Below are 8962 nucleotides of genomic sequence, written 5' to 3' on the forward strand. Positions count from 1 at the left end.
GGATCCCTCTTCAGGACGGACAGACAGGAAGTAGATGTGTGGCCTGTTCTGTCCAATCAGGATGACACCATTATAAACACATTATAAACATATATGCAGAAAATGGACTTCAGTTTGTTTTCGCAACCAGCGCAACACATAAAACGTCTGCGTTCAGTGTCAGCGAGGCAGTTTGTTCACCTGTCCGTGTCGCCAAACACACCTGAGTCACGTGACCTCCTCTCCACCACGGTAACCTGGAAGAAACACACCGCTGAGACGGAGAGGAGGAAGGAACAGACACACAGAGGCAGAGAGGCTGGACCTCCTGGAGGACGAAGATCCCAAACATCTGGATCTCCGTGTGCAAAAGCCGCTTTCCTGCGATAATGTGAATTTGAACGTTGTCAGATGGGTTATTTGGGCACAATCACCTGTATCCCACGAGCTGTGATTGGAAATATAAATTCTATGTATGATTTTAAACTGAATTAGCTGAATTTTAAAGCTGGTCGCTATTTTCTGGGGCGTGACTGGAGGTCAGAGTTCAACCACCACAGCAGCTCTGAAGAGGAGGAACAAAGAGCCTTTAAAAAGCTGTTGAGATCACACACACACACACACACACACACACACACACAGAGGAGTTGGTTTGTGGGCGAGAGCGGAAACAGCCCATCAGTTTTAATGTCTGTACGAGACCACATGTTGAGACGCCTCGCAGTCAACGACGTGGGTGATACCAGAGCTGCCGCCGCTCCTCGTCAGAACCGTCCGACCGTCCTTTCGTGTACACGTTCTGTATTTCTTTCTCTGACGTGTGTCTGACAGCTGCTGCAGCACCTTGTTATTGCAAAAATAAAAGTGCAACCAATTAGAGCTGCAGCACAAACTTCTTCCCGCTAAGCTCTGCTGTATCCGCGCTCCGCAGAGAGGATCAGGCGAGATGAGCTGCGGCTCTCTCAGACATTAATACCTCGCCGTGGATCTCGCCGTTAAACCCGCCTGCTCTTTCTCTTCCTGCAGCGTCCTTCAGTCGAGTCTGCCGGGAGCGCCGAGGAGCCAAAAATCAACTCGTACAAGATTTGAAGAGTAAGTGAGGAGGATGGATGTGTCGACACAAACCCCCGCGCCCCGCCGCCATCTGGAAGCCATTACACAGTTCTTCTTCTCTGGCTGTGAGAGGTGTGGCAGGACGAGGAGCATCCACGGGGCTCGTTCCACAGTTTGTAGGTGGAAATAAGAATTAGGTTTATTCCCAACTAATCAACGGGATGTTTCACACCAAACACTGATGGACACGGTGACCTTAAGACACGAGCGAGCATCTGCTAAACTACTGTTTGAAAATGGCGTGTTTATACACAGCAGGCCTTTCCAAACACGTGTGCAACACAACAGACACCGAGTGACTGGAAAGCCCCGCACAAACAGTCAGACACCGCGGCTCTGTAATAAAGAGAACCTTGTGAAACGTATAATCAACCTTTTGAACCGTCAGCTGTTTCTCCTCTCGTTAAGACATGTAGAGGCTCCGCCATCGGCCCGCGACCACGGCGACGTGTCATTGCTCTTTCAGTTACGGTGATCAGGACTGTGCATGGGAGGCGTCTGCACATGCACGAACTGCTCCTTTTCATCCATGTTGTTTCTCCTCTCATCATTTCTATTTGGTATAAACAGGTTTGCAGTTTTGGCACTGCAGTTCCCATCATGCTTTGGGTATTGCAAACAGGAAGTATAATGTTGCTGTGGAGTCGGTGAGTTATTTGGGAGTTTTCAAACCGAAATCAGCCGAAATACACACACACACACACACACATATATATCTAGAGATAGATAGATAGAGATATATAAACGTAGTAGTGAGAGTGTGGAAGGGGACAAGGACATTCGGACTGAAAGAGACAAATGAACGCTGGTAATTTGAGGAAACTGATTAAGTTAATTAAAATAATATTTTAGCAAATTGAGGTAACAAATTAATTGATTTGAGGGTACAAACTACAAATTAAGAGATCAAAATAACAATATTGAGCCCACAAATTGCTTGTTTGAGGAAATGATTTATCAAATGTCTCCCTCTGACACCCGCCGGACAGTTTCTCTGTCTTGCATCTGGGAGGATTTCCACTCTTCAGTCTCGCAGCATGTCCTCTTGTCTCGACTTCCTGAACACGAAGTTATATTTCTCTCAGGTGGAGCTGCGGTCGGTTATCTGTGACCCTCGGCCTGTACAGCTCCCACGTGTCGTCTCCTCTGCTTATATAACCGATGGTTCTGCATCCTGAGAGTCACTGAGCCTGTTTCCGGTCTTCCTTCTTTGTTTCGGGATCCTGGCAGGCCGGACTGGACTGAAGCCAGCGTTGTGGGAATGATGGCAGCGGAGGAATCTCCTCCTGCCAGCTCCTCGACCTCCTCTGAGAGACAACAGCATCCCCACGCCGCTCCCAGAGACGATGTTAAAGTGTCAGCAGCTGAATCGTGCTTTACAGCTCTGTGTTTGTGTTCAGATTTATCTGGGAGTGTTTGTGTTGTACCCATGTAGGCGGAGGAGGAGGAGGAGGAGGAGGAGGAGGAAGGTGGTGTTAGAGCTCTTCAGTGGCCAATAAAACCGTGCAGCTCTCCAGAGGTTTAACGGGAGAATTGATGATTGATGATGTCGGCATGTTTGGAGGTTAGAAATCATTTCGGTGCACCGAGGGAGGCTGTCAATAATCAATCAATACCATTAACTAATCAACAGCTTCACTTTCGGCTCCTTTGAGCCAGTTTATAATTGATGTTTAACAGTAAACCTGCAACAACACGAGCCTGCAGTCGCTCGCTACTCGGTACACTGTGTGTTCTGCGTACAGCTGGTTCGAATGATTGGTTCGGTCTGTCGCTGTTGATTCGAATCAAGTCAGCTTGGTGTTTTTGCACTTTCTGTAAAACGTCTACATCGTGAAAATCAACTTACTACCAAGTGCAGGAAAGGGTTATATTCACTCAGAGGAATGTCGATGATAGCTGTGTTTGTCCAGATGGGACGGGGCCCCACAATGTGACCGTTCTGTCCTACAACATGACGAATGAACACACACACACACACACATACACACACACACACACACACACACACACACGCGGCAGGTGATAAGGCCGACCTGAGGTCTTCCAGATCGCTCGGCTCTGCCCGACCTCTGTGGCTGTTTCCGTGCGGCTGATAGAAACATTAAAACGCTCGCTGATTAACATGAAAGCAGAGCGACCGCTTTGATTCGACCACCAGGACGTCCACATGAAACAAGATAAAACCCTCGGTCAGGACCAGAGATAACAAATACAAAGCCCTTCACAACAGTCAGGAAGCGCTGCGTTGGTCGTCTTTGATTTAGGATGTTTTCCTGTCACACTTAAATATACCAAGCCATACCAGCAGTACTATAATATCGGTTATTATATAGTGCGTATAATATTATTCTCAGCTTACTCTAGGTGCTTTGATCCACAGTGCTACTCGTAATGCAATGGATTAGAATCTATTAGGGCTTTTTTTTATTAAGGCAACATTAAAGGTCCCGTATTGTAGAGAGTGAGATTTCTTTGATTTCACAGCAGGTCTAGAAATACTGCGAAAGTATCACAACGCTCAGTCCACGGAGGCCACACAGGCCACCGCACTCAGACACCGGGCCTTTAAACGAGCCGTCGCCACTTCCATAAGGTTGTGATGTCACAACTGTACAGTCACCGCCCGCACGGCACGCCCACGAAGGACAGGGCCGCGCCCATCCGCCCGCTCGGTACAGCGCCGCGCCCATCCACCATCTTAGTACAGGGTCCCACCCATCCACCATCTTAGTACAGTGTCCCACCCATCCGTCGGCTCGGTACAGGGCCGCGCCCATCTGCCCGCTCGGTACAGCGCCGCGCCCATCCGCCATCTTAGTACAGGGCCGCGCCCATCCGCCCGCTCGGTACAGCGCCGCGCCCATCCGCCCGCTCGGTACAGCGCCGCGCCTATCCGCCATCTTAGTACAGGGCCGCGCCCATCCGCCCGCTCGGTACAGGGCCGCGCCTATCCGCCCGCTCGGTACAGGGCCGCGCCCATCCGCCATCTTAGTACAGGGCCGCGACACTACTCTGCTCAGGACTGCTGTTTCTTCTCAAGTTCAGTACGTCTCGCACAAAGTGCTTTTTCGGCCGTGAGGGAAAGTAACCGCTAACTACTGCTAACCATCAGGAAACTCCGCAAATCAGAGAGTTGAGGCAGAGCAGCCGGAGGACATCAGAGGGAAAACCAGAAAACATGGTCGAGTGAATAAAGTTGTGTTTTTGTCCAGTACTCATTACCCCCTGCCGAAACTATCGTTTTTCCAACCTAATTCTTGTCTCATTTGTGGTCTGAAACAGTAAATTCACCCAGTTCAGAGCCCCATATCGCCATTTTCCAAGCTAAGTTACTGCAGCTGTCAGAGCCCTCCAGCACACAATGACGCGGCGTGCGGCTCACAGCGGCTCGCTGCCCCTCGGCCAATCAGAAGAAAGTGGGCTTTCAGGGAGGGGGGCCTTACAGAGACAGGATGAACTGAGGGGCCACATGAAGGGCCAGTATAAAATAAGGATTTTTTTGAACTGTGAATCATGTAAAGCGGCTCTAGTGGAGAATAAAAAGAGCTGGAAATGAGCACAACAGTTCCTCTTTCAGGGACGCAGTTTAATGGTGACTATACATACAGTGAATATACATCACCTGTTTCAATGTGCTGCCTCTCGGTTGAGATCAGTGCTTATCTTCACCATTAAACCTGTTTTGTGTTTGCTTCTCTTCAACTGTTTTTAAAAAAATAAAAAAAAAACTTCAATTCCATTAATAAACTGAAGTGAAAGTTGACGTTGTTCCAGATCAGAGTCCAGGCTGTGAAGAAGCCAGAAGCCTCTGCAGCTGGATAAGTAATCACTGAGTCACTTTTATCGATCAGTAACTCTATCAGATATATTATGTTCAGCGCGTCCTGCGGGGAGTCTGATCGTTCATGTTAATGCTGCGTATTTGTTCCAGCTGCTCGTCTGGATCCAAGAAACACTTGAAATATCAGGTTAGCGGGATGAAAATAGACAGACCTGTTTCTGGTCCAGAACTGTGGTGAAATACTTGCAGGACATAAATAAGTTGTGACAGCTCATGATATTAACTTTAAGTGGTTCAATTCTTCTTTTTGAGCCAAAAATCCGACCAAATAAATCCAAACTGCTACCAGACGACAGCCGATGCCTCGCTCTCCACCCTGCTGGACTCTGTCTGTCCAAAAGCTCTCAACTGTATTTTGAAGCAGCACTGAAGCAACACTACGGACGTATTCTGCTAACGTGTGAACACAGTGCCAACTAGCTAGAAAGGACACCCTTTTGTTTCGTTAGCTAACAGCGTCAGGTCTTTTCGACAGGACGAGCTGCTGCTCGGCGCTGAATATTTTATATATTTTAATGTATTTCAGTGTGAAAGATGGCGATCGCGGTTTACTACCCGGTGACGTTAGCCGTCAGCACTCAGCTGCTTTCTATCTGCATTTTCCAGTGTTGGAAAATGATGTATGCTGTTAGCTAGTGCTAAATCATTTTTCCCCTTTCTAATAAGAGGTCTGGCGGAGCGTACAGACAGATTCACCACAGAAAAGCCAGCAGTTTAACGTTGTAGTTTGGTAAAGTCTGGAAATGATCATTGATGCAGCTGAATAAATGTAACAGCACTGACTCTGCCGTTGATTTGATGGTGGACAGCTGAGCACGGGGGGGACATTTCCTCGCTAGTGCCGATATGATAAGAAAAACTTTGGTACCTATTTTTCTACAAAACTGTTTTAAATTCATCAAAAGACGTTTAAAGTTGTTAAATGTCGTCTAATCACAAGCAGACGTTCAAGAGCTTAGTCTAAAACTATACAGTCCTAAATATCAAACTGTAACGATTAGTCAAGCAGGGAAACAGGATTCAACGCCGCTCTGCCGCAGAACAGAGACCAAATACACTCAGGTAGGGCAGACAGCGAGACACAGGTGACAACAATGGAGGCAATCAAAGACAGGAAGGGAGAATATTACAAAATAAAACAGGACAAAAACCCAAAACCATGACAGAAACAAGCTGGCAGACAAATAATTCAACAAGATTCAAAATCCGAACGAGCACCGAACAACTTTCAGTAGTTTTCCATACTCAGTGCAGCTGACAGACAGACACATCTCTGGTTGGTATCCAGAAAGCACTGAGGTTCAATAACCACCAAACGACTCAGCTTTGAAATGTGTCCAAAATGATGCATAACGCATCTATAGTTTCAAAGAAAGAGCTGGAACAGCGTGATAAATATGAGATATGTGTGTATTTAAAGTGTAGTTTATTAAAAGCAGGACGGATCTGCGACCTGTGATGGCAGCAGGAAGGTCACGTTTAAGGTGATAAAATATTGAAGTGACCTCCTTTCCCCCTGTTGAAACTGCGACTGAGCGGACGAATTTTCCGGGTTATAATTCCATTTGGCAGATCTGATTACAACCTGGACCGTTTCCACAGGAATTAAAAAAAAGGTAAAAACCCATGAAGATGGACTCGGCGAGTCAAAGCCGCTGCAGTCGCTCTGATTGAATTCCAGCATTTTCTTTCCCCTCCAGAGAAGCCAAAGTTTGATCTTTACTAATTGATATATCCCGGCTCCGCACATGAATCTCAGAAAGCTCATACCTTGGGCCAATTTAGCTGTTCCACTGGCTGAGTTTTAATTGAGTCCACATTAAAATTTACTTATAAAATAATAATGGGCTCCCATGCAAATGAGCCCATCCCGATATTGCTGCGGCTGCATTTGCATATCCACAAGCAGTCTGGGAGTTCAGAAATCAATATAGATGATTAATAATATATGGGCTACAGGAATAATTAAATTCATTTGATGCAAGGACTCAGTCAGCCTTGGCAAACCAAAGGTGCAATTTTGCCACAATCTAATTTAATACAAGTTGCCTGGATTGCAGTTTCAATTACAAGGATTGAAATAATAATAATGTGTGTTAAAGAAAAATTACACTTTCAAATATATGTTATTTCATTTCATTTCATTGAATGTATTATCGGATGAATCCCTCTTTCTTCCCACATTAACATATTGCACCAAATTGCTAAATTAAACTGCTCTTTAATTTATTGCAGAGGCATTAAAATATACAGCTTGTCAGCGCTCAAACAGGCCAGATTTTAACGCGTTTACACAGTTTAAAGATGCAATATGTCAAATCTGGACTGTGAAGCTTTAAAGTGTTTGTACATTTATTAAACTACAGTATAATGTGTCAAAATCTAAATGTAGTTTGGTAGAAAACATTAATCTCTCTGATAAGAATAAAACAGAGAAAAACAGACGACTTTGTGTTAATTACTCACTGAACTGGATCCCAAAATAATGTTATCACACTGACTAATTTGACTCGGCTGTAATTACAGGGAATATGAATATACAGGCTGCATTATTAGACAAAATAAATACATTAAGACCCTGAGGTGCGTTTAAGGCCCCAGACTTTGTGTTAGAGGTCAAAGTGCAGCGCTGTTTAGCCTCCGGGCTCTTGTGTAGATCTCTCAGAGTTTACGTAACGCAGTAAAGGAAATCTGTAATCTGGAAAACTAATAACTTCAGGGATAACTCTGACACCCGGCAGAAAAAAACCCAGACAATCAATAGTATCCCTCCAATGACGATAAAGCTCAGACAAAACAGTCACAGCCAATGAAAACTTATGAAAATAACCCTGAGAACTGGGGAATATCAGGTCAGGGACCAGCGTGAAGAGACTAAATAAACCAGAAGAGACAGAGATTGGACTGAAAAGTTAAGAAGAACCCTGAAAAATTGTGAATATCTGAAAATGTGCAAAAAAATCCCGAAAACCAGGAACCTTTAACAGTGAGCGTCTGTCGAGTGGCCCCTCATCATAAACTAAACTAAGTACTCAAGTACAGTTCTGAGGTACTTGTAGTGTCCTTGTGTATTTCCATTTCATGTTACGTTATACTTCTACTCCACTACGTTTATTTTGACAGCTTTAGTTACTTTGCAGATTCAGATTATTAATAGGAAATATAATCAACTAATTTATCACGGATTAACCTACTCAGCAGTATATAAAGTCATTAAAATGAGCTCCACCTTCACCAGCTGCAACATTAAAGCGATGAACACATTAATGCATCATGAGTACTTTTACTTTTGGTACTTTAAGTATATTTTGATGCTAATACTTTTACTAAAGCTGCAGGACTTTTACCTGTAACAGAGTATTTCTACACCGTTGTATTGCTGCTTTTACGTAAGTAAAAGATCCGAGTACGCCTTCCACCAAGGCCCACTGCCAACACTACACGCAAGTTCAATTATTACCTCAAATAAATACGTTAGTATCATCTGCAAACAAAATCAATTGTAATGTTTCGGAAACCTCACATATATCTTTTATGTACAAAATAAACAATAATGCTCCTAACACTGAGTAACTCACACTCACACTGTTGTTAGTTACAATGAAAACAGAAGAATATGTAGAGACACGTCATCGACTCGCAGCGTCCGCTTTGCATCATTTCCTGCCGTGCTCTGGCTCGTAGTCACATTGTGAGAATTTGATCCTGAATTTCGGACTGTTTTCGGCCTCCAAAACTCTAAATCAGCCGTCGGAGCGCGAGTCTCACAGTGAGATCTTGGACCACCGTTTTGGACGCCGTTTAAATGGGTCTAACGGCGTCCCAGGATCTCTTGGATGTCGAGGTCTCAGCTCTCCGAATGCTGTTTTATTTTAACGGTTTTATTTAAGGTTTACATCCCGTGAATCAAACAGTGAACAATCCTTACAGACAAAAAGTAAGATGCAGGAAAGTGTTAGCAGTGGTGGAAAGTAACGACGTGCGTTTACTCAAGTACAACTTTGAGATACTTTACTTAAGTATTTC

Source organism: Siniperca chuatsi, linkage group LG8 (assembly GCF_020085105.1).
Source record: "Siniperca chuatsi isolate FFG_IHB_CAS linkage group LG8, ASM2008510v1, whole genome shotgun sequence".
In the NCBI taxonomy this organism is placed as follows: Eukaryota; Metazoa; Chordata; class Actinopteri; order Centrarchiformes; family Sinipercidae; genus Siniperca; species Siniperca chuatsi.